Source organism: Mchenga conophoros, linkage group LG3, assembly GCF_057382185.1.
Source record: "Mchenga conophoros isolate Kocher_MC1m ecotype Shallow Benthic linkage group LG3, M_conophoros_male_GT1.1, whole genome shotgun sequence".
Taxonomy (NCBI): Eukaryota; Metazoa; Chordata; class Actinopteri; order Cichliformes; family Cichlidae; genus Mchenga; species Mchenga conophoros.
In genome coordinates, this window is record NC_140528.1 from 10,586,518 (window position 1) to 10,614,210 (window position 27,693).

Here is a 27,693-nt window from a genome sequence, read left to right on the forward strand (position 1 = left end):
AGGCACACATGCCTCACCAAACATCACACACACTCCTTTGTGCCATTTTCTTTGGCCTGTCCAGATGTTTCCCATAAAGGACAGTGACTATATTTGTACCTATAGGTAAGTGAATACCACAAACATAAACTAACACTAATGTTAGTGCTTCTCGAGTTCTAGAGTAAAATCCAGAAGTAGCTACGAATTTCCACACAGCCAACATATGTAAAACACTTCTGAGCTAAATTTACAACAGAGTGATAGATCTTTCCTCTCTATCTATGCAGTGTACTGTACTCTGCACTGTTGTAGGGCCATCAGCCCATTTAAAAGGTGTAAAAGATCTTTACTGACCCCACATCAGTGGGAAACCAAAACAACCACATTTACCTCTGGAAGAACAACGTCCTTCTTTAGGTGCTTCCAGCATGTTTGAGACCTATCAAAATCCCTCAATGAAATGTGATGAACTCAAAATCTTACCTTTAGGGTGTTAAACAATGTGTCAAAGTTGAGTACACATGTCAAAAGAACTCACAACTGTGTTACTATGTTTACTCAGACAATGAGGACCTAATGCACCTACGCATCAGGAACTGACATGCTAGAAAATCAGTCTAGCTACCGTACAAAATGCGCACAAGTTGCTGTAGAGCTTGCATGCTATAATTACTCCAATCACTTTTACTCATGTTCAGGACTCTAACAGAGTTTGTGATGTTCGGAGAGTCATGTGATTGCATATCATTAATAAAATGATTATTAACTTCACACCAACGACCACCTTAACTCAAAAACACACAGAACTACTTCAGGCAAAACTGCCTGACTGTTTAATCAGGTGTCATCTGCATTCATTCACTGATCCCTCTTGGGTGGCACAATAAGATACCACACAAATTATTTGTGCCACTCCGAAAAAAAAAAGATCTGTCCACTATAAAGGAGAACATCACAGCCTGATACCTGCAGGTCTGACAGCAGCAGGTGTATCACTCCTTTTTCTACCTGGAGACAGCAGTAACCCTAACCCAGGAAAAAACGGCGACTACTTTATCCTTCTTCAGTCAAACAGCAGCACTCATGCGATTGTTTTGCTCCCTTAGCTCCAGGTGTTGTGCTCCAGACAGCGATCGTGATTACCGCCCGCGGGAGCGCGCAGCTGCTTAAAGCTGTAGCGTCCAGATTACTTACAGCTACTTCCGTGCAACTGATATAAGATGCGGTAAGCTGAACACAGCTTCAACTGTCTGTTTGTTTAAAAATAGTAACGGACCGCGTTTTCTTGTTAGTAACTGTAATGGCGTTGTAACGATAGAAATAGTAATTAGTTAGATTACTCGTTACTGAAAAAAGTAACGCCGTTAGTAATGCCGTTATTCCCATCACTGCTTATAGGTTATCAAAACCTCATTTGAACATGGGTGTACCACCTGTATAAGATTAATACCTGTACATGAACTGTTAATCCAACAAATCACAGTAAAAAGCCACAGACAAAAACATCATAAAAAACTAATGAAAAACATTGTTTTTGAAACAACGTTTGAAAAACATTGTTTCATGTTTATTCTGGAATCCCTCCTTTTGACACATGTTCTCTCCCATGAGTCAACTCATCAGAACTAGGAGAATAACAAAAAGGAAAAGATTAGTTAGATCATTTCTCAGACAACATCAGGGCTTCTCCTCCTGAGTAAATTCGCTCCAGCCCTGCAAACCCTGTGTTAGAGAATGAAATTAATATTAATGTCATGTTAAGTGGGTCTAACTCTTGGCTCTGCCTGGAGCCAACATCCACACCCCAGTCACCTAGAAACCAAAATCAGTGAGTGAATACAAACTTAACACTTGCAAACAACTGTAGGTTATAGGAGTAATAAGGCATCCCAAACCACAGACACAAGTGTGCCATGTGCAGTTTATTTCCCCAAATCATTAAAAACACTACTGTTACCAAAATTTACCCAAATGTGTGTATTCAAAACTGACACCAGTGGTCATGGAGAGTCTCCATCCAGCTGGAACTGTACAGTGAAAAGTATTACAGTTAAAGAGTGCATAATATGTATCAAAGTCAAAGTCAAAGTCAAAGTCAACTTTATTTGTCGATTCTGCCACATGTACAGGACATACAGAGAATAGAAATTGCGTTACTCTCAATCCCTAGATAAATAGCAAATGAACATTTAAATATATTTAAATATAAAAGTGATTAAAAATGCAAGTAAAATAATTAAAAAGTAAAAATTTAAATAAATACAATTTTACATATAACAAGAAAGCTATACAATATACAATATAATGGGTAAGTGACATTGAGTGTAAACCAGGCAGAGTAGTGCAAATAGGCAAATAGTGCAAATGGCGATTTAGTAGTGTACGGTAAGAGAAAGTGTAACAACAAAGTCTTGTGAGGTAATGGCAGTCCAATGCTCCACAAAGTGACTGGTAACTGGTGCAGGCCAGTGAGTGAGTCAGAGAGTGTGTGTGTTTGTGTGTGTGTGACAGAGTTCAGTGAGACCGTGGAGGAGAGAGGGGAGAGGGGGCAGAATCGGGAGGGAGTTAAGCTTCCTGACAGCCTGATGGATGAAGCTGTCCTTCAGCCTGCTGGTCCTGGCCTGGAGACTCCGCAGTCTCCTCCCCGACGGCAGCAGCTTGAAGAAGCTTTGCATTGGGTGCGTGGGATCAGCCGCTATGCAAAGGGCTTTTTTTAGTGAGACGGGTGCTGTAAATGTCCTGGAGGGAGGGGAGAGAGACACCAATGATCCAGCACAGCACAGCTACCCAATGTAGCTATACTAGGTGAAGATAACATGACAGAATGTGTGTCCAGCTGTTACAACAGCTCCACTATGAACTGGTCAGAAAACATGACAGCAATGGGGTTTGAGATGACACATTACTATGACCTATTACTATTACTATAATCACTGGTAAGCTGAGTGTGTGGAGTTAGTGTTGATGAAGCTGTGTGTAAATGGATGAAATGCTGTAGTTTGTCTCTGTGTTGAGGTGGATCAGTGATCCTGCAGAGTCCTGTCCTCCCTGTGATGGAGGGAGATGACGTCACTCTGCTCTGTAAAACAAAGACCACTCCCTCCAACCTCCCAGCTGCTTTCTGTAAAGAGAGGCCCTTTCATACAGAGGGGGGAAGGTTCCGGAATTTTCACTATTGGAACTGTAGAGTGAGGGAATGTTAGGGCGGACACACACACACACACACACACACACACACACACACACACACACACACACACACACACACACACACTATCAGGCAAGGTCAGGGAAGCAGACAATATGTGCTTGTGTTTCTTTTAAGATAATTGTTATGGAAATTTTAACAATAACCTGCAACACACTAAGTGAGCTTGATTTAAGTGGGTTTAATAAACACATTGCAATGTGGAGAGAGCATCCCAGTGAAACACCAGGACCATCTCTGAATTGTGGCCACCGCCCTTACATCTTATATACAGACACACAGACAAAGAACATTCCACAAACTCACATGTTGGCCCCTCTCAGGGGGGCTATACTTCCTCCCTCACAGAGAGATTTATGACCTTGTTTTCTGAGGATTTACATCCCTATTAAGCAGAAGGAGTCTCACTATCTGTTTAACTTCTCCCATTACAATGGCCTCTCTGTGGTAACTTTCCACATGCATGTAAACTAGTGACAGGAGTGCTCTTACTATAGTAAAGTTAGAAAGTGATATTACTATAACTAATGTGATATGATTAAATATGTGATTAATACATGAGAAAAGAAATCTGCCACCACATAATAAAAAGAGCAGAGCGGGGAGAAGAAGTCGGAGATGTGCTAGGAACGGAGGATTGTAAACACCTTTGCTTCTTTCTCCCCTTGCTGCAAGTAAAACTCAGCTGGAGTGTCCGTCTGTTCTTTGTGTCGAGTGGTTTCCTTGGAATGTACAGAGTGGGAATTTAAACCCAACAAGCTCCATCACTCTCTCCTCCTGTTCTCTCTATGTTGAGAAAAGAAAGAACTTTCACATTCCGACACCGATGATGTCACTCCGGTGCTAAGTTGTGGTTTTCCCCGGATTCAAGGATCTGTATCCTCCCGACACACCCTAAACTTCACTGCGTGCCTCACGAACTCCGCCGGGGGAAAAGTTTTGAAAGTAACGAACAAGTTTCACGTCACTCAGCAACAGACTGTGAAACACTAAAGAACGTTAAGAACTGGGCTCAGAATAACAGAAGACGATCAGGCACAGGAAATAAACCCGGTCAGTACTATTCAGTACTTGAATATGAATACTCCGCCCTTAAAATTATTGTTTATTTATTCATTTATGTATTTACGATAACACGAGACAGGAGTCTGTTGACACGCTGTTATAGATAGATAATTAAATAAAACGAGCACGCGAGTGCTGTTAATAAAACTGCAGATGATCCATGTTGATGATGTCACTAACATCAAACTGTTCTCTTAATGTTCTCACTGCCGTTAATATTCTTCACACACACCTTTCTGTCAGCATCAAAACTACAGCTAATCATACAGTTAATGTCATTTTGGTTATATCGTGTGTGCGGCAGATGGAGAAAAATTTACACTTCAGGGGAAGGAAAAAAATGAGAGAATTTACTTATTAAGACAAAATAAAGATGAGCTGAAGTTTATTCCCACGTAATTAGACGGGTAATAAACGGGGGCATCCTCCTCCTCTTTCTATGCTGTACACACCCGAGCCTGCTACCGTAACATTTCTGCCCTCTTACCTCTTTCTCTGATTTATGAAATATACAAAGAATTTCCTTGTTGTCAATAGAAAATTGTAGTCAGTATAATCTTTTAATAATATAAGTTTGCATATGATAGAATACTGCATGATGACCTCTTTATAACTCAGACTGTTTTTGATTCACTGTGACCCGTTATCATGCAGGGAAGGAGCAGTACCTGCTAGATAAGAGCTTAATGAGCAGTTTCACTTTGTACCAGGTAGAGGAGCCTCTCCTGGCACACACACACACCCATATCCGCACATGCTCACGCATCAACATTCCACTGAACAAACATATTCACTGTTGTATTACTCTTCTTGTGTATAAATAAAGACCAGGGCAGTGGCAGAGTGCGAGTCCCGGAGCCCTCACTCCAAGTGTGAGTGCTCTGTGGCTGCCCTTGCATGCAAGCAGGGGCGATTTTAGCCCATTTTTGGGGGTGCTTCAGCACCCCCAAAAATGAATCAAAGCACCCCCAAAGATTTCTTACTTTTTTTTTTTTTATCAATATTTGCTGTTTGTGTGACACACTACTAAAAATATAAAAAGCATAGAGTACTTGGTTGAGACGGAACATTTTAACAACAAAAGTATAGATAACCCCTCCCCCCTCCCAAAATGGTTTGTTCCAGCTCTCCCCCACTCTGGCTCTAGGGTCGTTGCTGCCAGAGCGATGGTAGCTGAGACGCAGCGGAGCGGAGGTGGAGTGCCTGGATTAAAACAGGACGTATTAGCAGCATTTAACCTTCAGTTACTCTTTATGTAGTTAGATAGGAGTCATGTTTCTTTTTAGCTGAAAAACCTTACACCAGGTAACCTGCAGTGTTGAAAAAGTGTTTTCCAACAATGTTAGCTACCCTACAATCCGTCCTGCTCTGTAGTAAATTCAGCGACATCTGACTGTCCTGTTGCTCCCATTGAAATGTATACAGCCTATTTAAAATCTAAAACTTAAAATTGTCCGCAGCCTGCTGTTGTTGCCACTGTCCTGTTTGAAATGGATACTAACTAGCTAACTGACTGAATGCCCATTAACCTTATAACTGCTGTTGTGTGTGTGTTTTTGTGTAGAGAGAGACAGACAGGTTCATAATGGATATAAGGACGTTTTTTCAAAAACAGGAGCCACATTCAGGTAAAAGTGTAAGAACAAATGATCCGTCAATAAAGGATAATGTTGGATCAGTGTTTCAATATTTTATATCTTTTATTAGATGTTCATGTGGTTTGGTTATTTGCCTTTTGGTTGAAAGTAGACTGAGAGAGGACTTTTTGTTAGTGATCTTAATAATTTTTTTTTTCATATTAATGTAATTTTTTCATCTAATTGAATCCAATCTATTTGTGTATGATTGTCAGTCCAAAGAGGGAGAGAGGAAAGAGGGAACATGAGGAGAAAGTACAAGGTCAGGAAGAACCAGGTAAGAAAACAGACAGGGAACAGTGACAAGCACAACAGAAACTATTAAACTGACAAAGAGAAAAATCCTGATTTTATTCATACAATCAGGAAGTTGTGTCCTCCCTATATTAAAGCTGCTATACAGAATCTGCAAAACAAACTGGGTTGAAACATTTTTGACCCTCTTTAACAACATTCCAACATAACATGATCATTGATTGGGGAGATTAAAATTAATGATATATTTTTATGTGGTTCAGCCACAACTCCACTAAAACCTCAGCCAGTAACAGGTAGGCCAACTTTTGGACCGTCCAGGTGTCTGTTTGACTGCTGCATACTGACTTATGCAGCAGAGAAACACTTTTCAGTGTTTCTCAAACTTTTTACAGTGTGTACCACCTGAGAAAAATGTCAAGCTCTCCCAAGTACCACTATGAAATCATGAAACTCATAAATCTTACAACACAAAATTAGTATTATTAAATTAGTTAAATTAGTATCTGCAGTAAAGATTTTTTCATACATTATATACATTCTACCACAGGCAAAGTTGCCTCCATTTTAATAGGTTTTTATTAATATTTTGTAATAATTTATTCTGTTTTGGGAGTGTTTTTTATGTATCTGTATTATATTATACATACACATTAAAAGTGAATCTCTGTCCAAAACATGCACTCAGTTTACTTCTTACTCACTATGAGCATCATTTAAATAACCTTTATCAGATTTGATGGTTTTGTTACAGACTTCTCAAAAAAGTGTTTTGCTTTTCTTTCACAAATGTGGGATTAAATTGTGTTAAAATGTACAAAACAGTGATGTCATGTTTTGTGACGAGGACCCAGGCAGAGAGAGACTTGATGAATTTAAGAATCTTATGATTTAATAAAGAAATTTGCAGACTTGCACACTCAAAAAAATGAAATTGGGTGGTTGTTACATGCAGATGAGATGAGTAAGAGTGGTTAGTTGCCTGGATCCAGCCACTCTTACTAGATTGTATGATGTCATCTCAACAAGAACAAATTACGTTGCTGAATTTCATGTAGATGCTACATAATTCAATTACGTTCACCATAGAAACATGGAATTATTTAGTTCAAATTACAAGTTTGGATCTTGTGCATGTAACAACCACCCAATTTCACTTTTTTGAGTCAGCTCACGAAATCCACAAGATCACATTAGATGTCAAACCACAGGAAAATCAGTGGGGTTACAAGAGGCAGACAACCACACCACGTGTATGCTGTTACTATTTCGTATGGTTTAACTTGTCAAGGACAACAACATAAAGCATCATCAAGCATAGCTTTCCTACTTTTGTTAAGTCTGTATTGACAGATTAATGCCATGGTGGTTCGTGCTGTTACCTCAGAGCAAGAAGGTCCTGGGTTCGAATCCGCAATGAGGTGAAGTTTGCAGTGGGTTCTCTCTGTGTACTCTGGTTTCCTTCACAGTTAAAAGTCATGCAGTTGTAAGGGCTGGTTATTCTAAATTACCCAAAGGTGTTGAAGTGCAAATGGTTGTTTGTCTCTGTATGATAGCGACCTGTCCAGTCTGTACCCTGCCCCTGTTACCCTATCACTTCTGCAGCCCAGATAAAGATATTGATTTAACCCTTTAAGACCTACCATAGAACCAAGTCCACCAGAGCTTGTATTATATTTTTACATGCTGTAGAGCCATTTTTGGGAGCATTTCAAGTTGCTATACATCAATACAACCATTACAGCCTAAATTTTAATAATATGTATGTATTAAGTGCATAGTAATTACATAAATTGCAAAAAAGTGCAATAAACTACAAAAAAATTGAAAATCGTTTTTGTTTTTTTTAACATATATTTCTAGTTAGAGAAATTTAAGAGGCTTTTCCCTCAAAACTGTAAATACAAAAAAGTTGCACAAAATACCCAGATAGCAAGGAAACATTGAAACAATGTTGAGTCAATATCAGGCTGTGTCATTGAACCAACGTTGAAGTGTGACGTTGACCTAACGTCACTCTTGCACCCTTTTTTAATGTTGAAACAACGTCAGGTTTTGATGTTGAATCAATGTTGAAACCTGACGTTGATTCAACGTTATATTTTCTAATACTGCTGACATTGAAACAATGTCAGATTCTGATATTGAAACACTGTTGAGCTATGGTGTTGATTTTCCGCCTCTTTCGCACAGTTGCTTTTTATTAAAACAGTTAAATCATGACTGGAAATCTACCTTTCTTTATAGGTATTTTAACCAATACTAAACTACTGCATGTTTCCATCAATACTTCAACCACCTAAACACATAATTGTACTTATTCCTTAAATTGGACACCCTTTATAAAAAAAAACCCCAAATGTCTCACAATGTATCATGTCAATATTAATATCCTAAAATAAGAAAGCATTGCATGTGATGTAACAGAGAAAAAAATAAACAAAAAAAGGTCAATAGGCATGTTTCGTTTGCTAAATACTTTATTAAAAGACAGTTTCCGATTTACGTTTATATGATTCACAGAAGTTTGTAATTTTTTGCATGATGTGCGTCCTGCACCACCCAAATGATCTGGGGCGTATCGGAGCCATTTCTGCACTGCTTGTGCAAAGACAAACTCGGACATAGAGTTTGCCCCTAACTGCTGCGTCAGGCTCCAATCAAGGCAAAGCGTCTCACCTATAGACACATTTTAAGAGATGGAATTAGCGTGTCTCATGTCTTAAATGTGTATGCAAGTGCTTGTGTGTTTAACCAACAGGCCGTTGTTATGTATTTAAATCACATCTGACAGCTATTACACTTTATAGTTACAAAGTGTACATAACCTTTATATACTTACCATTGCCTTATTTGCCTCTTGTGATTGAAGAGCTGCCTCTGCATTGTTTAGCTCCTCAATGTTGTGCAAGGGCAAATCCAGAGGCAGTACCCCAGCATCTACCGATTCATTGCAGCCGGTATTGCGGATGGCTCTGACCTCCTCACGGAGTTCGTTAACAGCTCTCGTCAGGTCTGACAGAAAAAGATGCTTTTTTTTTTAAAGTATTTAAGAATACAGACAACTTGTCAAACGTTTCCTTGTGTCACACACAGATATGTACAAAGACACTAGACAGTATTTTATTACCTGGTATTTTCACTCGAGGGGCCTGGGGAAACCATTTTTTTTGTGGGCTGCTCATCCTCTGAGTCACTATATGTGTACAGGGGATTTGGTCTAAAGAAAAAAAGTTGAAAACGGTCATAAGTAATTACAAATGTGCTTTTGGAATATTTTTTCCTAAAGTTACAGTTTGATTTATAACAACACACACAGGAAACGGAGATGTGCAAGAAGGTACAGTATACAAGGAATTTTTGAAGTGCACAAGTGTACACGGCTTTGCATTTATAAAAAGTTTACAAGCTTCCACTTTTTGGACTATATTATGTGGTGATATTGCAGTATGCAAGCACCACAGATATGTATAAAAGACAAGATCATAAATTCTTAGCAATCAAAGATATGTTTGTGAAATAAAAAAAGTTTTACTTGTGCTTTCTTTTATGACTGGTCTGAGTTTCAGCTTCGGACTGAAGGTCAGACGTATCACAGTGTTCACTTAGATATTTCTGAAGACTGCGTTCTGCTTCGTGAAATGTGTCTGGAAGTACAAACACAATGTATGGCCAGACATAAATTAGGACACGAAAAACTTGTTATTGTTACATTTATACAACACCAATCCAGATGATACCCACCATGGCTTATTAGAAGTCGGACTGGTGCATAGGTGAGCCATGTTGCACCAGGATGAACTCTCCTCTTTACTGCGTCGTGGATCCTGAATGTGTCTCACGGAGGGTATGGAGGCCATGACAATTTCTCCCCATTTATCCATGATCTAGGGACTATTTCTGTACCACCAGTGCTAAACTGCACAATGCACCAGTCTTTCATTTTTATCTTTTTTTTTAAATTTGGAGTCCTTTTTTGCCCTGTCTAGGATAAACAGGAAACAGATAATTACAATATATTTCATAGTCACTACAAAACTTGATCTATTGATTGAACTAAATAATAAATAATAGCTTAAAATGTATATAGGCAACAATTACAAGCAAACCCGTATATGTAAGCATTTAAACACTGAAGATAATAAAATTAACAGTATTTTGTCTAAGTCTGCCATTGTAGGAATTCATGGCACCGAGACAAAAACTTGGCGCACAGTGTGGCGTCAAAATAGGCGCACACCTTTGACGCTGCGTTTTCTCAGTCTTCCTCGTCCACACGTAAATGCTAAACGCAGTTTACGTGTGGACAAAAGGTGCAAACGCAAGTTAGGTGAGCGTGCAGCGTAAAGTTAGGTGAGCGTGCAGCGTAAAGTTTGAATTGAGTGCGAATCGAAGCGGGTGCTCTCCAATCATTAAAAGTAACAAAGTCATTGAACATATTTATACAGTTACCTTTACGTTTATCAATCATATATCACAGATTTACAATTTTTTGTAGTACTATGCTAAAAAGCAACTACAGAGCGAAAGTCTGGGTCAAGCGCCGAGGCGACGGCAAGAACAAAGGAACCCTCGAAGCGTTAAAGCTAGTGTAACCCACATAAAAAGAGCTGCATCTATAACTAAGCCGAAATTTTAAATTCCAATTGGGAGCGTGCCCGTGAAGGCATCGCGACGCGTCATGGCGCGTGTCTGCACATGCCTGTTGTGACCAATCACATTCGCGAGGCACCGATATATGCCTTCCGGGTTGTCGCCTCGAGACGACGCGGGGGAGAGGCGTTAGCGGATGGAAGCAACAGTATTTTGATACCGCCGTGGGTAGATGCGTGGGGCTCGTATGTGACATCGCACGTAGTGAATGTGCAGGCTAGTGGTGCCCTGGAGAGACCACAGCGACACCACTACTTTGGATGGCGAGCTAGGCCCAACGAGCCAGAACCCCAGCTACAACTTCCTGCGGTCTGGTAGGAGGCTGCTGCGGCCTACACTCTCCCCTCTTGGTTTAGTCCCCTAAATCTCACTTCTGAGATTTCAGCTTTGGAATCTTAGTGCTGATCATCCTACTTCAAATTTCAACCTGTCTAGACTGTCATACGCGTTGGACTTATATCACTCATGAAATAAACTTTATGGACATTGTTGCCAGAGGTTGGACGAGGTTCCTGCACTGCCGTGCAGCGGATATTTTACAAGCTTGAATTGTTTTATTTTTCCTTGTCTGCAGATTTTGTAAATATTGGTGTTTGGTAATTGCACTTTATTTTCACTATAAATAACAATTGTAATCACAATATCTGTGGTTGTACGTTTATTGTACTTCACTCACCTCCTAGAGCCGAATCTGATATCTTCTGAATTAGCCCAACTATTCATAACCAACTTAAATTATTTTAGCTTATGTACTTGCTACATAAGACAAATTAGTGGCGAGCCAGCCAGGAGGTTGTGTCAAGTATAATATTGTTGTGTACATTCAGTCTCACTATCTCACCATATTACTATGAACATGGACTTGTTGGAGTCATTAGGTGTTAAAATACCAAACGCGGTGTTGGTCAGTGGCGTCCCCGCATATGTGGTTGAGGAGGTTGAAGATTTTCTTCTCCAGTATGGTGCTATTGAACGCTCCGTGCCAATAAACTCACCCGGCTCTGAGTTTAATAATATGCTCGTTGTTGAGTTTAAAACGGGGTCTGTTTTTGATTTATTGGGTCCGATTCTGCCGTATACATTTAAGCCCTTAAATAATGAATATCATATAAAAAGCTTGTCTAAAATCTATGCGGCTACTGTCGGGTGCACAAAGACTAAGACTTATTTAGCTGACTTAAAACAAGTAGCAAAACTGTCTGGTCAGGATTTTGCTGAAGTTCTCCAAGAACTAATGACCCAAATAAATGGAGCTGTTTCAGAATTGCGCCCAGGAAAACCAGAAGGGCTCAAGCAGGAATGCACTGCCGCATCTGAACACAAAATGGCTGCCATTCCGGATCGACAAACCCACAACATGGCTAGCCCTGTCACTTCTTCAGCTGCCCTACATCCTACAACAACAGAAGGACATTCTATCAGTATGTCTGCGGCTGAGTTGAATCCACCTGAAGTACAGAGGTATGTTGTGGAGCATATAGTAAAGAGCGAAGATGTAAACATACGCTCATCCCATAAGCTGCGCATGTTTTCTGGGAGACTACCACACCCACAGCATGAGGTGGACTATGATACATGGCGCTCTGGAGTGGATCTCATCTTAAAGGATCCAGCCATTTCAGAACTGCGAAGATCCAGACACATCCTTGATAGTCTTTTACCACCTGCAGCGGACATAATCAAGCACCTTAACCCCGACCTACCAGCAGAGACTTATATTCAACATCTTGATTCTGCTTATGGAATTGTACAGGACGGGGAAGAACTTTATGCGAAGTTCATGGACACGCTGCAGAACTCGGGTGAGAAGCCATCCGGCTACCTACAGCGACTTCAGGTGGCCCTGAGTTTAGCTGTCAAGCGGGGAGGAGTCAAGCAGAGTGAAGTGAACAGGCACCTGCTCAGCCAATTCTGTAGGGGATGTTGGGATAGCAATCTTATCTCTGAGCTTCAGCTGAAGCAGAGAAAATCCAACCCACCTTCTTTTGCAGAACTGTTACTCCTATTAAGAACTGAAGAAGACAGAGAAGCTAGCAAAACTCTGAGGATGAAGCAACATTTGGGAACACCAAGACACAGAGTTGCAGCTCAAGCTCAGTTCGCAGTAGAAGAAGAAAAGGGGGTCTGTGCTGCGTTGTCCACTCTCACCCAGCAGATGGCGGAGATACAAAAGCAACTTGCCGCCTTAACTGCCTCCCAGTCTCACCAGTCCTGTACTCTTGTTCCAAAGCAGCACCCGAAGCAAAGAACGGATACACAGGGGAATATATCATCTAACCCCAAGCCTGGTTTCTGTTTCAGGTGTGGGGAAGATGGACACATTAGACCACAGTGTGAGAACAGACCCAATCCCACATTGGTCAATGCAAAACGCAAACAGTTCAGTGAAAAGAAACCAAAATGGCAGAAGCGGAATTCATCAACTGGACATTTAAACTAGATACAGTTTCTGTAATGGGACGTACAGGAACTGTGCAGGACCCACATTGTCCCGCAAAGGAGGAAAGGAACAAGGAGGAAATTGTTCACTGTGTAGACCTACACACTTGTCCGAAGGCAACTACAATGTTACCTCATGGGTTAGTTGGGTCAAGATGCACAACAGAGGTGACCCTAGCAGGCCATCCACAGAAATGCCTGCTTGATACAGGATCACAGGTTACTACAATACCTGTATCCTTTTACAACAATCATCTTCATGACCAACAAATTCAACCACTCCATGATCTTCTCCAGGTGGAAGGTGCTGCGGGTCAAACCATTCCATATCTTGGATACATTGAGGTTTCCGTCAAGTTCCCCAGAGATTTTGTTGGTGAAGAATATGAAGTAACAACATTGGCTCTAGTTGTTCCGGACGTACACCCTGACGTCCCCGCTACTGTGCTAATTGGGATGAACACCCTGGAACCCCTGTATGAACAGCATCTTAACCAGCATCCGAGCTATCAGCCTAGCACTCATGGGTACAGAGCGGTGTTGAAAACACTACAGCTGTCACACAAGCAGAAGGAGAATGGCAGCATTGGGAATGTGAGGCTACTAAGCAAAGCTCCAGTGCGTGTTCCGGCCGGCCGCACTATTGTCATCCAGGGCTCTGCCAAAGTTTCCACCCCGTTGTTTAGCCAGAGTGTTCTCCTACAGCATCCTGCTTCCACCTTACCTGGGGGGTTGTGTGTCAGCAGTTGTCTCATCAACTTCCCAGCTCTTTCTCCATACAAGGTTCCTGTGGTTATTACAAATGAGTCGGAGCAAGATACCTTCATTCCACCTCACAGTGTCATTGCGGATTTGGAAACCTACCACTGCATCTTGTCTGAACATCGCGTGACCCATCTTCCAGTCAGGAACACTACCACCAGCCTGAATTTTGATTTTGGTGATTCTCCACTGTCACCTGAATGGAGGACGCGAGTCATAGGCAAGCTGAATGACATCTCGGAGGTCTTTTCACATCATGACTTGGATTTTGGATGTACATCAGCTGTCAAACATCATATTCCACTCCATGACAATACACCATTCAAGCAACGTGCCCGGCCAATCCATCCACAAGATTTCGAAGCTGTCCGCCGTCACCTGCGTGAGCTCCTGGAAGCCGGCATTATAAGGGAATCATCGTCTCCTTTTGCTTCGCCTATCGTGGTGGTCAGGAAGAAGAACGGTGAGGTCCGGCTGTGCATAGACTACCGGAAACTAAACCTTCAAACCATCAAGGATGCATACCCCTTACCTAATTTGGAGGAATCCTTTTCAGCACTCACTGGTTCTAAGTGGTTTTCAGTGCTCGACCTGAAGTCCGGTTACTACCAGATCCAGATGGAGGAGGAAGACAAGGCAAAGACTGCTTTTGTGACTCCTCTTGGGTTCTGGGAGTTTAACCAAATGCCTCAAGGTGTTACCAACGCCCCAAGCACCTTTCAGCGCTTGATGGAGCGATGCATGGGGGACCTTCACCTAAAGGAAGTGCTCGTTTTCCTGGATGACTTAATCATCTATTCGGACACTCTTGAGGAACACGAACGAAGGCTGCTGAGAGTCCTGAACCGGTTGAAGGAATATGGGCTGAAACTGGCACCGGAGAAATGTCGATTCTTCCAAAAGTCTGTAAAGTACTTGGGTCATATTGTCTCTGAGGAAGGAGTTCAAACAGATCCTGAGAAGATAGAGACCATCAAGACATGGCCGGTTCCCCAGACTCTGAAACAATTAAGATCTTTTCTGGGTTTCGCTGGTTATTACCGCCGGTTTATAAAAGACTATTCCGTCATTGCCAAACCTCTCAATGACCTGACTCGTGGATATTCTCCAGTTCAAAGATCAAAGACTCTGAAAGCTCACAAGATACCCACCTACAGGCCAAACCAACCCTTCGGGGAGAGGTGGGATACCAAATGTCAAGTTGCATTTGAAACCTTGATTGAGAAGCTTACAACTGCTCCGGTTCTTGGGTTTGCAGACCCGTCTCGTTCATACATTCTGCACACCGATGCGAGTGTGACCGGACTTGGAGCAGTGTTGTATCAAGAGCAAGAGGAGAAACTCCGGGTCATAGCTTATGCTAGCCGCGGATTGTCGCAGAGTGAGAGCCGTTATGCAGCCCACAAGCTGGAATTCCTCGCCCTTAAGTGGAGTGTGACCGAGAAATTCCAAGATTACCTGTACGGGGCAGATTTTACAGTGGTGACGGACAGTAATCCACTGACCTACGTTTTGACAACAGCTAAACTGGACGCTACTGGACACCGTTGGTTGGCTGCATTGTCAACGTACTCCTTTAAACTTCTGTACAGAGCTGGCAAACAGAATTGTGACGCTGATGCGCTTTCGCGGCGACCCTACTCCTGCTCCAGTGATGAAGTTTCTAATGACCATGAACTCATTCGTCAGTTCATTTCTCAACACACAGCTGATTCTGATGTCCTTCCAGAAGAGACTGTGAGAGCAATCTGCCAAAGTCATTTGGTCAGAGCCACACGGCCGGGTGACTGCGGTGAGGTTGGCTTCACACTTGTCGAGTCTTTGTCAGTTCAAATGGATACCATCCCTGACAGTTACTGTTCCGAGGACTGTCATCGGCTGCCTGTCGTTCCTACTCTTAACATCAAAGAGAAACAACACTCAGATCCCTGCATTCGAGAGCTTATTCACCAGCTTGAGACGGGGGAGAGGGTTCCACCAACAGCTAGAGCTGAGCTCCCTGAACTTCCGTTCCTGCTCAGAGAATGGTCCAGGTTGGAGCTGGTGGATGGAGTCCTGTACAGGAGGAGACGGGACAATGGAGACCTTTCATACCAGCTTGTCCTTCCAGAGGAGTTGCGACCATCAGTCCTGAAAAGCCTCCATGAGGATATGGGCCATATGGGGATTGAACGTACACTTGACCTTGTCCGTACGAGATTCTACTGGCCTAAAATGGCAAAGGATGTTGAGCAGAAGATTAAGACTTGTGGCCGCTGTGTGCGCCGAAAAGCCCTGCCGGAAAAAGCTGCTCCACTTGTCAGCATAAAAACATCTCGACCCCTTGAGCTTTTGTGTATGGATTTTCTTGCTCTTGAGCCTGACACTAGTGGCACTCGTGATATCTTAGTCCTGACTGACCATTTCACTAAATTCGCTGTTGCCATTCCAACACCCAATCAAAAGGCAAGAACTGTGGCGAAGTGTTTATGGGAGAATTATATCATTTATTATGGCATTCCTGAGCGAATTCATACCGACCAAGGGCAAGATTTTGAGTCAAGACTAGTAAAAGAATTGTGTGAGTTTGCAGGCATTCAGAAGAGCCGTACAACCCCTTACCATCCGAGGGGAAATCCAGTGGAGCGATTTAACAGGACGTTGCTGGCAATGTTGGGGACCTTGGAGACAAAACAAAAAACAAGGTGGAAAGAGCATGTGAAACCGCTGGTTCACGCCTATAATTGTACCAGGAACGAGGTTACAGGGTTTACTCCTTACGAACTCATGTTCGGTAGAACACCTCGTCTACCTGTGGACCTGGCGTTCAATCTGCCACTGCGGGAATCCCAGCAAAAGAGTCACTCACAGTACATTAAGTCACTCAAATCGAGATTGGAGGAAAGTTTCAGTATTGCCTCCAGTAACGCTACAAAGGCTGCCGACCGAAATAAGAAACGCTTTGACAATCGTGTGATATCATCAGCATTGGAACCAGGTGATCGTGTGCTTGTGAGGAATGTCCGCCTTCGAGGGAAGCATAAACTTTCAGATAAATGGGAGGAAGAAGTTTATGTGGTTGTCCATCGGGCTGGGGACCTCCCGGTTTACAAGGTAAAACCTGAGAACAGCGATGGACCTATGCGGACCCTTCACCGCGACCTCCTCCTTCCATGCGGCCTCCTCACGGGCAGTGAGGTTAACTTGGAATCACCAGAGCAATCGCTTCCGCACAGACCAAGAACTCGGCAGCAGAACCCGGATTTAAATTCCCTCACAGAACCTCTGGTTGAGGATGAGGACACAGGAAGCTTGGTTTCATTGTATGTTAATCCTCCAACGTTGCACTTCACTGTGGAAAAACAGAATCAATTTCCAGATTCATCTGACAGTGGGAGCCTAGGACCACTGATTTTGGATCCTTCAGTTGAAGTGGAAGTGCAAGGGGAACCAGCCTCTGTGTCCAGTGTTCTTCCTCCAGCAGTGGAGTCTGGTGGTGAGCAATCTGACTCTGATGTGGAAGACATCCTACTTGAACTTGGTGAAAGTCACCCTGACAACAGAAATGGCTTACCTGAAAATTTACTTGGAAATGGAGACATACTTGTCGACATTCCTGTCGTTGCTGTTGAAGATTCTCCTGCAGAGTCTAGTGTTATTGAGCAGGACACTGACATAGGTGACGGGCTAAGACGTTCACAACGACAAAGAGCACCACCTGACCGACTTCACTATTTCACTCGTGGCAATCCTCTGATTTCCGTTGTTCAAACGATGTTGCATAGTCTTTCCGATGCATTGGGCCATAATGCTAGCCGTCCTTCGTCTGTTCACGTTGTCTAGCGTTTAACATGCGACGGGACGTGCATGGGTTAAGGCGGGGAGGATGTAACCCACATAAAAAGAGCTGCATCTATAACTAAGCCGAAATTTTAAATTCCAATTGGGAGCGTGCCCGTGAAGGCATCGCGACGCGTCATGGCGCGTGTCTGCACATGCCTGTTGTGACCAATCACATTCGCGAGGCACCGATATATGCCTTCCGGGTTGTCGCCTCGAGACGACGCGGGGGAGAGGCGTTAGCGGATGGAAGCAACAGTATTTTGATACCGCCGTGGGTAGATGCGTGGGGCTCGATTGTGACATCGCACGTAGTGAATGTGCAGGCTAGTGGTGCCCTGGAGAGACCACAGCGACACCACTACTTTGGATGGCGAGCTAGGCCCAACGAGCCAGAACCCCAGCTACAACTTCCTGCGGTCTGGTAGGAGGCTGCTGCGGCCTACACTCTCCCCTCTTGGTTTAGTCCCCTAAATCTCACTTCTGAGATTTCAGCTTTGGAATCTTAGTGCTGATCATCCTACTTCAAATTTCAACCTGTCTAGACTGTCATACGCGTTGGACTTATATCACTCATGAAATAAACTTTATGGACATTGTTGCCAGAGGTTGGACGAGGTTCCTGCACTGCCGTGCAGCGGATATTTTACAAGCTTGAATTGTTTTATTTTTCCTTGTCTGCAGATTTTGTAAATATTGGTGTTTGGTAATTGCACTTTATTTTCACTATAAATAACAATTGTAATCACAATATCTGTGGTTGTACGTTTATTGTACTTCACTCACCTCCTAGAGCCGAATCTGATATCTTCTGAATTAGCCCAACTATTCATAACCAACTTAAATTATTTTAGCTTATGTACTTGCTACATAAGCTTTGTAAGGGAATATAACGGAAAAGTATGAAACGAAAATGTTTTCTTTGTTGATAGACTTTGTTTGCAATGCAATTTATTTGTTGCCAGATTGTAAGATGAAAGTAGACACAATTTCGGGCTCCCACATTTTATCCGAAACTTTACATTAACAAGTTTTTTTTTTTTTTTTACTGTTATTCAAATGCAACCGTGGAAATAACGAATAGAACAAAAGTCATTCATTCTTACCTTATACTAATCGTGGTGCAGGCCAGTGCAGTGCATGAACTGATGCCTTCTCCGGTCAATTCCGCTGAGAGTAAATCTAATGTCCCGCTCTACTGTACAAGACAATGGTTACCTGGAGGGATGTACCACTGAGAGGGGTGCTGCGGAATAGTCCAAGTGGTAGCAGCTTTAATTTCCCGCTCAACCATAAATCGATGGTTTTTCAACGTGATTGTTGTCACCTTGTCAACTATAAATAGATCAACAATCAACGATGACAGAACAACAGTGAATCAATGTTATTTCAATGTCAGTGTCAGGTTTCATCAGTATTTCAATGTTGTTTCAACATTGGTTTTGTGTTGACATTTCAATCCTGACGATTCTGATGGTTCAGATGGAAAATCAACATCTGTTCAATGTCTCCTTGCTATCTGGGTAGTTTCCTACCACAGGAAAATTATTTTGAGTGCCTTCATAGTTTTATTTTTGAAATACACCAATTTTTATATACTGCAGGAAAAACAAAAATGAATATTATACTGCAAATTTGCAAAATAACAGCATATGCATCAAAATAAACTATTTCCAGCAGTGCAATATGAGTCCTAAGCATATGTGGAAGGAAACTGTAACCTAGGACAAGCTGATGGCATAAGATGTAAGTACAACTCCTCAGGTTTCATATGCAAAAAAAATTATTGCGCTAGCTCACGTGGTTACAGTGCTACCGGGATTTAAAAATAGTTGCGCAAAACGGAGTGTGCCCACTCTGACCAGTTTTAAAGGGTTAAAGCAAGAAAATATAGTATTAGCATTAGCTGCCAATTCCTATTCACCTAGAATTAGCATTACCTACTAATGGCAGTCTACTTAGCATTAACTCCTCACTAATGTAATGCTAATTCACATCAAATTATCTTTAGCTTTAGCATTAGCTGCTAGCTTCAGCCTACCTAGCACTAGCTGCTCACATTGTTAAAAGGGAAGAGAAAACGATATTAGCATTAGCTGGTAATAATTATTCACCCCTAATTAGAATTAGCCACTAATGGCAGCATACTTAGCATTAAATCCTCACATCGTTATAACTCAAATGATGCTAACTTGCATTAAATTAGACTGCTGTTATTAGCTAATGCTATTTAGCAGTAGCTGCTCACATTGCTATAAAGCAAAGGAAAACGATATGAGCATTAGGTTCTAATGCGTATTTGCCTTAAATTAGACGTAGGTGCTAATGGCGACCTACTTAGCATTAGCAGCTCAGATGTTGTAATGCTAGGAAAAAGAGTGTTAGCATTAGCCGTTCCCATTGTTATAAAGTTAAGGGAAATAGTGTTAGCATTAGCTACTCACATTGTTAAAAAAGTAAGTGTTAGCATTAGTGCATAATGCTAATTCACGTCAAATTAGCATTAGTTAATAAGAGTAGCCAATTTTGCATTAGCAGATAATGTTGACCTTGCCCCACTGGAAAAGTTCAGAACTAAAGATTTAGGAGTGTTTCTCGATAGCTCTTTCTCATTTGAGAAACAAATGAATTCTGTTATTACAACCAGCTGTAAGGTTTATATTGTTGACTGTCATTTATGCTTAGAAATATTTACTCATATATGCTTAGAGTTGTATAATCGATTGCATGATGATAGAGGTTTGATCCTTAGTAGTCTGTAAAGACTCTGTATGCCTTCCAGAGTGCTCTGGCATGTACACACCACTTGGGGCCATGAGAGAGGTCGTACCCTCTCTTACTGATTTATGGTGTAGGACAGAGGTCTCAAACTCAATTTAGCTGGGGGCCGCTGCAGGCAGAGTCTGGGTGAGGCTGGGCTGCATTAGGTTTTCCACAAGAAAGGCATGGTTAAAAAAATTCCAATCTTCTCAAATCTCTTTATTTTTATTTTTTAACAGAAAATATGAAAAATAAATTAACAAATTAAGAATTAATAAGAAAATAAATCAATCTGTAATACATAAATAAAATAATAATAAGATATTTTTAGTCAGTGAACTTATGTGTTTTTTTCAGTCTTCTATATCTGCTGTATTTAGATTGAAATGTCTGTATTAACAGTTCTATAACCTTCTTCTGAACATGAATGGAACACTGTAGAAAATGAACTGTTCTTCTGAACATGGCTTCTCTTGCCTACTCCTTGCTGCTAGAGACCTGGCAGCGTTTCCTCTCGCATAGCCGAGCCAGATTTGGCCTGAGGGAGGAAGCAGTTGCGACCCTCAGTATGTCTTGAAGATGATCATCCGTAAGTCTGGACCTGTACTTGGACTTATTGAAGTTCAAAGTGGAGAAGAGCTTTTGGCACAAGTATGTGCTACCAAAAAGGCACATGGTCCGCTTGAACATTCGGGAAAGCCGAGGGAAACTAGGGCTCAAGTCTCTCAAAAATTGTCCAAGCTTGTCTGCTTTTCCACTCACCTCCCTGAACGTTGCTTTGAGTTCAGAGTTGCACTGCAGCTCAATGAGCTCCATTTGAAGCACAGAAGGGGCATCTTGCACATCAAAGGAGAAGGGGTCCGCAAACATTTGAAAGGTGGCTCTGTGTGTCTTGAAGTCAGCAAATCTGTGATCAAATTCTTCCTGTAGCCTCAAAATGACATCAACATACTCGTCAGCACTGAATGGTGTGCCTGCATCCACGAGTGCCTTGCATGCTGGGAAATGGCAAAGGTTTGTCTGAGAGAGCTGAGCTTTCCAGAGCGCCAGTTTTGTGGAGAATGCTCTCACGTTGTCATAGGCAGCACTGACAAGTTGCCCCTGGCCTTGTAACGTCTTGTTCAGTACATTAAGCTCATGTGTCATATCAACAAGAAAAGCTGAGTCCATGAGCCATTTGGGATCAGTTAGCACAGGAACACTAACTCCATCCTTCTCCATGAAGGCTTCACTTCTGCTCTCAACTCAAAAAGTCTCTTTAATACATTTCCCCTGCTGAGCCAACGTACCTCAGTGAAGTTGAGCACATCCCCATATTCTGACTCCATTTCCTCTAAAAAAGCTCAGAACCTTCGGTGCTTTAAGCCCCTGGATCTGATTTGGTTGATGCATTTCACAACAATAGACATCACATTGTCAAACTTCAGGCATTTGCTGCAAAGGACCTGCTGATGGATGATGCAGTGCAGAGCAATGGCCTCCTCCACGCCTTCCTCTTCCAGTTTGTTTTGTGCCACCAGTCCATGTTTCCTCCCTGTCATTGATGGCGCTCCATCTGTTGTTATTCCAACAAACCTCTTCCATGGCAAACCAACATTCTCAATGGCATCACACAGCTTGTAAATATCTGCTGAGCGGTGGTCTGGCCATGCATTGGAATTACTGTGAGTCTCAACGCGTAGAGAACGTCATCTCTGCTTCTTTTTCTTGCAACCGTAGCACGGCGATCGGCAGATAAAAAGCCGGTAGCAGTCTCCTTTGTTTTTACGCTCGATGTTCATGTCTTTCATGACGACACGAACACCGTGGCGTTTGCAGATGGTAGAAAGTGCAGGGATAGCGAGCGCAAAAAAGACGACTGCTCACGGCGCCGGGCTGTTGTTACAGGAGAAAGAAGCGGAAATGACACCGTGACATATAACAAATAACATCAGCTGTTTCTGATGTTAGTTGTTTTGACTGCTTTTACATTATATTGAAATATATGTAATGTTCATGTTTGCTGCAATGCAAACGCAGTGATGCAAATAAAAACATGGAGCCACAAATTACGGTGCGACCCTATAATTAGTCCGGGTTACCGGGGACTGTTGTTGCCGATGAACAGGTGTTGCTATGTGACTGCAGACTAAATTGGGCTGCATTGAGTTCATGACTTTTCTTTTATCCCGCCGCCTACGCATCACTGTGAGAGTTAATATGAGATCTCTCTCTGTGGAAAAATAACTTTAAATCCCACTGACGTGTGTATAAATCTATATACGTATAATGTCCCGCTGGGCAGCAACTTAAAAAAACAACTTTTTTTGAAGTGTTGTGAACGCAGCGCGCTGGGGCGAATGTCGGCGTTTGCCCAATAGAAAGGAGGAAGCCAGCCAGGCACAAGAAAGAAAGAAACACTCCAGGGCAACGCTGCTGGAACTTTGACTCACTGAGAAATGTTTCCCTGCTTGCATCAAGCCCGGCTGGTGTCCCCTGAGATCCATATCCCACCCTGATTGGTGGGTTAATTCAGCTCCGCCCACAACACTGTAAAGTGTCATACATTATCAAACTAACATTACATTTTCATATTAAGGTGGGGCCAAAAACTATCGTCCTGCGGGCCGCAATTGGCCCACGGGCCACGAGTTTGAGACCCCTGGTGTAGGAGGACACCTACTCTGTGTCTGGTTAAGTATAAGAGCCCTTTGTTAGGGGGACCGCTGGACTCTTAGCACCAGCTTTGGGGTCACAGGGTCACATCTGGAACACACACACACACACACACACACACACACACACACAGACACAGACACACACACAGACACAGACACACACGCACACACAGACACACACACACACACACACAGACACAGACACACACACACACAGACACACACAGACACAGACACACACACACACACACACACAGACAGACACAGACACACACACAGACACAGACACACACACACACGCACACACAGACACAGACACAGACACAGACACAGACACACACACACACGCACACACAGACACACACACACACACACACAGACACACACACACACAGACACACAGACACACACACACACACACAGACAGACACAGACACACACACAGACACAGACACAGACACACACAGACACAGACACACACACAGACACAGACACACACACACACGCACACACAGACACAGACACACACACAGACACAGACACACACGCACACACAGACACACACACACACAGACACAGACACACACACACACACACAGACACACACACACACACACACACAGACACACAGACACACACACACACAGACACACACACACACACACTATGCACAGACTGGTACTCTTTGTTCATACCTGTGTAAGACGTCATAATGAACTTGTGCATATTCATGTAAGCTCAATAAAGAGCAGTGTTACGAGGGAGCAGACGAGAGCGACTGAGGTCAAGTGAAGGAACGGCGCTGTCACAGTTCTCTCCCTCATCAATTGTCTGGTTCCAGCGGTGGGTCTGTGCTAGACGACCCATCACCAGCTTTTTCCACTGGTTACCAGTACGTGGTAGAATCCACTTCCAGATCTGGTTGTCTTTAAATCTGTGAATGGATTGGCTCCATCTTATCTCTCTTTAACAAAAGAATCCAAGTGGAGCCCTCAGGTCTGCAGATAAGCAGCTTCTGACCAGAACTAGACGTAAAAACAGAGGTGAGCTTTATCGATGGCTGCAGCCAAACTCTGGAACAGTCGCCCTTCACATCAGGTCGTCACCAACACTGGACATTTTTAAAAGCCGGTTGGAAACACATTTGTACTCTGTAGCTTTCAATCCTGACCAGTCTTTATAGTCATTACTGTGTATGTTTCCTATTTTCTCTCTACTCTGTGCAGCACTTTGGCTCAAGCTGTTTTTAAATGTGCTGATAAATAAATGTAGATTTCTTTGAATAAAACAGTGGAGCCGAGCTTTGAGCTCAGTGTGTAACAGTGTGTGTGTGAGAGCCATGTAATGTCCATGTGTGCATGCTGACTGTGCTGCTCTGACCCCCCTCCTCCTTTCAGGGTGGAGCCTGCTGGAGTCCGATGGTTGAGACCAGGTCTGAGGAAGTGTAAGTGTGTTTTTAATGGGATTCATGAAAACAAAGCAGCACACATTCAACCATCTTCATCATGTCAGGAGTCATCATCAAAGTGTCAATCAATGAACAGATGATGGATCAATAACTGCAGCTGGATTGTGTTTGTTCTCTCCATCAGATTCCTGTCAACTCACAATCGACACAAACACAGTGAACACAAAGCTCCAACTGTCTGACAACAACAGGAAGGTGACACGTGTGGAGGAGGTTCAGTCATATCCTGATCATCCAGACAGATTTGATGTTTATGAACAGCTGCTGTGTAGAAATGGTCTGACTGGTCGCTGTTACTGGGAGGTCGAGTGGAGAGGAGACGTTTATATATCAGTGAGTTACAGAAGCATCAGAAGGAAAGGAGGCAGTGCTGACTGTTTGTTTGGAGGAAATGATCAGTCCTGGAGTCTGATATGCTCTGATGATGGTCCTTGTTCTGTCTGGCACAATAAGATACTAACACCCACCTCCTCCTCCTCCTCCTCCTCCTCTGTCTCTAACAGAGCAGCAGTGTATGTGGACTGTCCTGCTGGCACTCTGTCCTTCTACAGAGTCTCCTCTGACACTCTGATCCACCTCCACACCTTCAACACCACATTCACTCAAACTCTTTATCCTGGGTTTAGGTTCTGGTCTCCTGGTGCCTCAGTGTCCCTGTGCTGAGTGGAGTGTAAAGAGTGTCTCCTGTTACAGAAACACTCTGACTGTTGAACAGATAGTTCAGTCTGTACATGTCTGTCTCTTTCACTCACAAACACGTTTTCAGATTCATGGATTCAATCAGTTGATGTTTGAAACTCTTCTAAATGATTCCTTGTAAACTTCTTCAGTCACAAACAAACAGGAAGTGATGTCACATGTGTTCCTGTCCACACAGCAGAATGAGTCTATTGCTGACAGTGATGTACAAACAGAGTGAGCATTTCTGAGGCCCAAAATAAACTGAGTAGTTCACTGAATGAACAATGGACTGTGAGCTCAGTTCCTTCATCATTAGTATGGATTATATATGTATATGTATTATATTAGTATCATATATATCAGGTGCTGCTGCTTTCAGTCATTGTGCAAATGTGCTGTTTGTAAGCTTGTAAAGCTGCAGTCAGCTGAGACTGAAGAAGTCACCTGATCAGTGAGCAAACGTTTCTGAAAACGTCCAGATGAACAGAATCAACCTTTTGGGATCAGCCAGCAATGCAGCATCATTGTTGTTCAGCTTCAGAGGTTTGCAGGAATGAACTGATGAGCAGAAACAGCTGCAAAGTCCAAGAAAATACCAGCTGGAGTTCAGCTGCATTTGAAGAAGTCAAAGAAAAGTAAGGATGGCAAAGGGCGACGTTTTCTTCCAAAGAGCTGCAAACATGGTCGACGCCTCATTAGAAGAATCATCTGGACATTTGTGAGGAACTCTAACCAAGAAAGCAACGTCACACAGATCCAACAGACAGTTTCCATGACTGCAAGTGTTGAGTGGAAAAATGCTACATTGCATTATTGCATCCTCTCACCACAGGAGGCGCTGTTGGCACCACTGATTGCTGATCAGCTGTTCTCTGATGATCTGATTGATACTGTGAATAACGGGACTCACTGAACTCTGTGACACAGTGAAGATTACAGAGTTTAACTTCAACATCTGACTGACGTCACACAGACAGAAGGATGAACCAGTGAGGCACAGAACACAGTTACTGGAGATACTGGATCAGCTCCATGTGAACCTCTGATGGAGAAGCTGCTGAGCCAGAGAAACATCAGGACATGACAGCAGCTGCACTTATCTAACAACATGTAGCAGAGCTGATCTATGTTAGAGGATCTATCACAGCAGCTGAAGCCAAAGTCCAACACTGGATACCAGCTGAGCCTGTGCTGAGTGTAGTGTTACAGGAAAAGGGCAGAAACACTGGTAGCTCCCAGTGATGCTGACTGGGGCACAGAGCTGAATGATGCAGCATCAGGACACTGTTTCAGTCTGACTGACAGAGAAACCTGTAGCTGTATCTACATGTGAGGCAGAGGCCACACAAGCAGCTTTCTATGTTTCACAGTGACTGAGATCTTCAGTGGGGGTGGACATGCTCCTGTACAGACCTCTGAGGAGAACCAAGGTGCAGTCAAAGAGTCCAGTCTGTCCTCACAGATGTGAACATGTGCTTTCATCAGGTCTGCTGTCAGCTAGCAGGCTCACATCAGAATCACTGTTCCTGAAAAACACAGTCTGTGTGACATCATCAGTCAGCTGATGGTCCCAGATCTGAATGGTTTCTGTCTCTACTGAGGAAGTCAGAGAATATCACTGAGGTGTGGATCAGGTCTGAGTGAGCTGTGGAGGGACAGCTTTAAACAGTCCACAGGTCTCACGTCCTGCTCAGTCTGGTAGCAGATACCTCGTATTTGGGCAGGGATAGCTCAGTAGGTAAAGTGGTCGCCCCATGATCGGAAGGTCGGCGGTTCGAATCCACTTAACGGCTACCCTGAGGTACCCCTGAGCAAGGTACCGTCCCTACACACTGCTCCCCGGGCACCTGCTTAGTGGGCTGCCCACTGCTTCACTGAGTGAATGGGTCAAATGCAGAGAAAAACAAGTAATTTCCCCATGGGGATCAATAAAGTATCCATTATTATTATTATTATTATTGTTCCAGATGTGCTGACATCAGCAGCAGCACAGCTGTGTGATACCATGAATCTCAGTTATTGATCCAACACACAGTAAATACAAAGATCAGGATTTCTGAGAGTAATCATTATGAGTCTGAACACATGATCACTGAATGTTAGTCTCCACAATAATGAGCTAACACAAGCAAACACAGCTTTCAGCTCTTATTTTGAAACTGGCTTATTTAGAAAGCTGTGATGTGAGCGTGCCTGGCTCTGAGGCACTTGGGTCAGCCTCTGTTGTTTAGAAGTGTTACAGACTGTGAATGACACAGACCTGTCAGTTTCCATGTTTGTCTGTAACACAGCTCAGGGCTCCATGCT

The 27,693-nt window shown here is 42.9% G+C and overlaps 2 long non-coding RNA genes across 2 annotated transcripts; one reads left to right on the forward strand and one right to left on the reverse strand.

Annotated features, from left to right (window-relative positions):
• The first annotated feature begins 4,181 nt into the window (after positions 1-4,181).
• On the forward strand, positions 4,182-6,157 carry LOC146577237 (uncharacterized). Its single transcript, XR_014891637.1, has 3 exons — positions 4,182-4,243; positions 5,820-5,883; positions 6,108-6,157. It is a non-coding gene; the product is annotated as an uncharacterized LOC146577237 (long non-coding RNA).
• A 2,563-nt stretch (positions 6,158-8,720) lies between these two features.
• On the reverse strand, positions 8,721-9,979 carry LOC146577238 (uncharacterized). The gene is made up of 5 exons (XR_014891638.1): positions 9,892-9,979; positions 9,683-9,794; positions 9,278-9,367; positions 8,990-9,162; positions 8,721-8,826 (listed from the first exon to the last, which is right to left on the reverse strand). It is a non-coding gene; the product is annotated as an uncharacterized LOC146577238 (long non-coding RNA).
• Between the last annotated feature and the right edge of the window lie 17,714 nt (positions 9,980-27,693).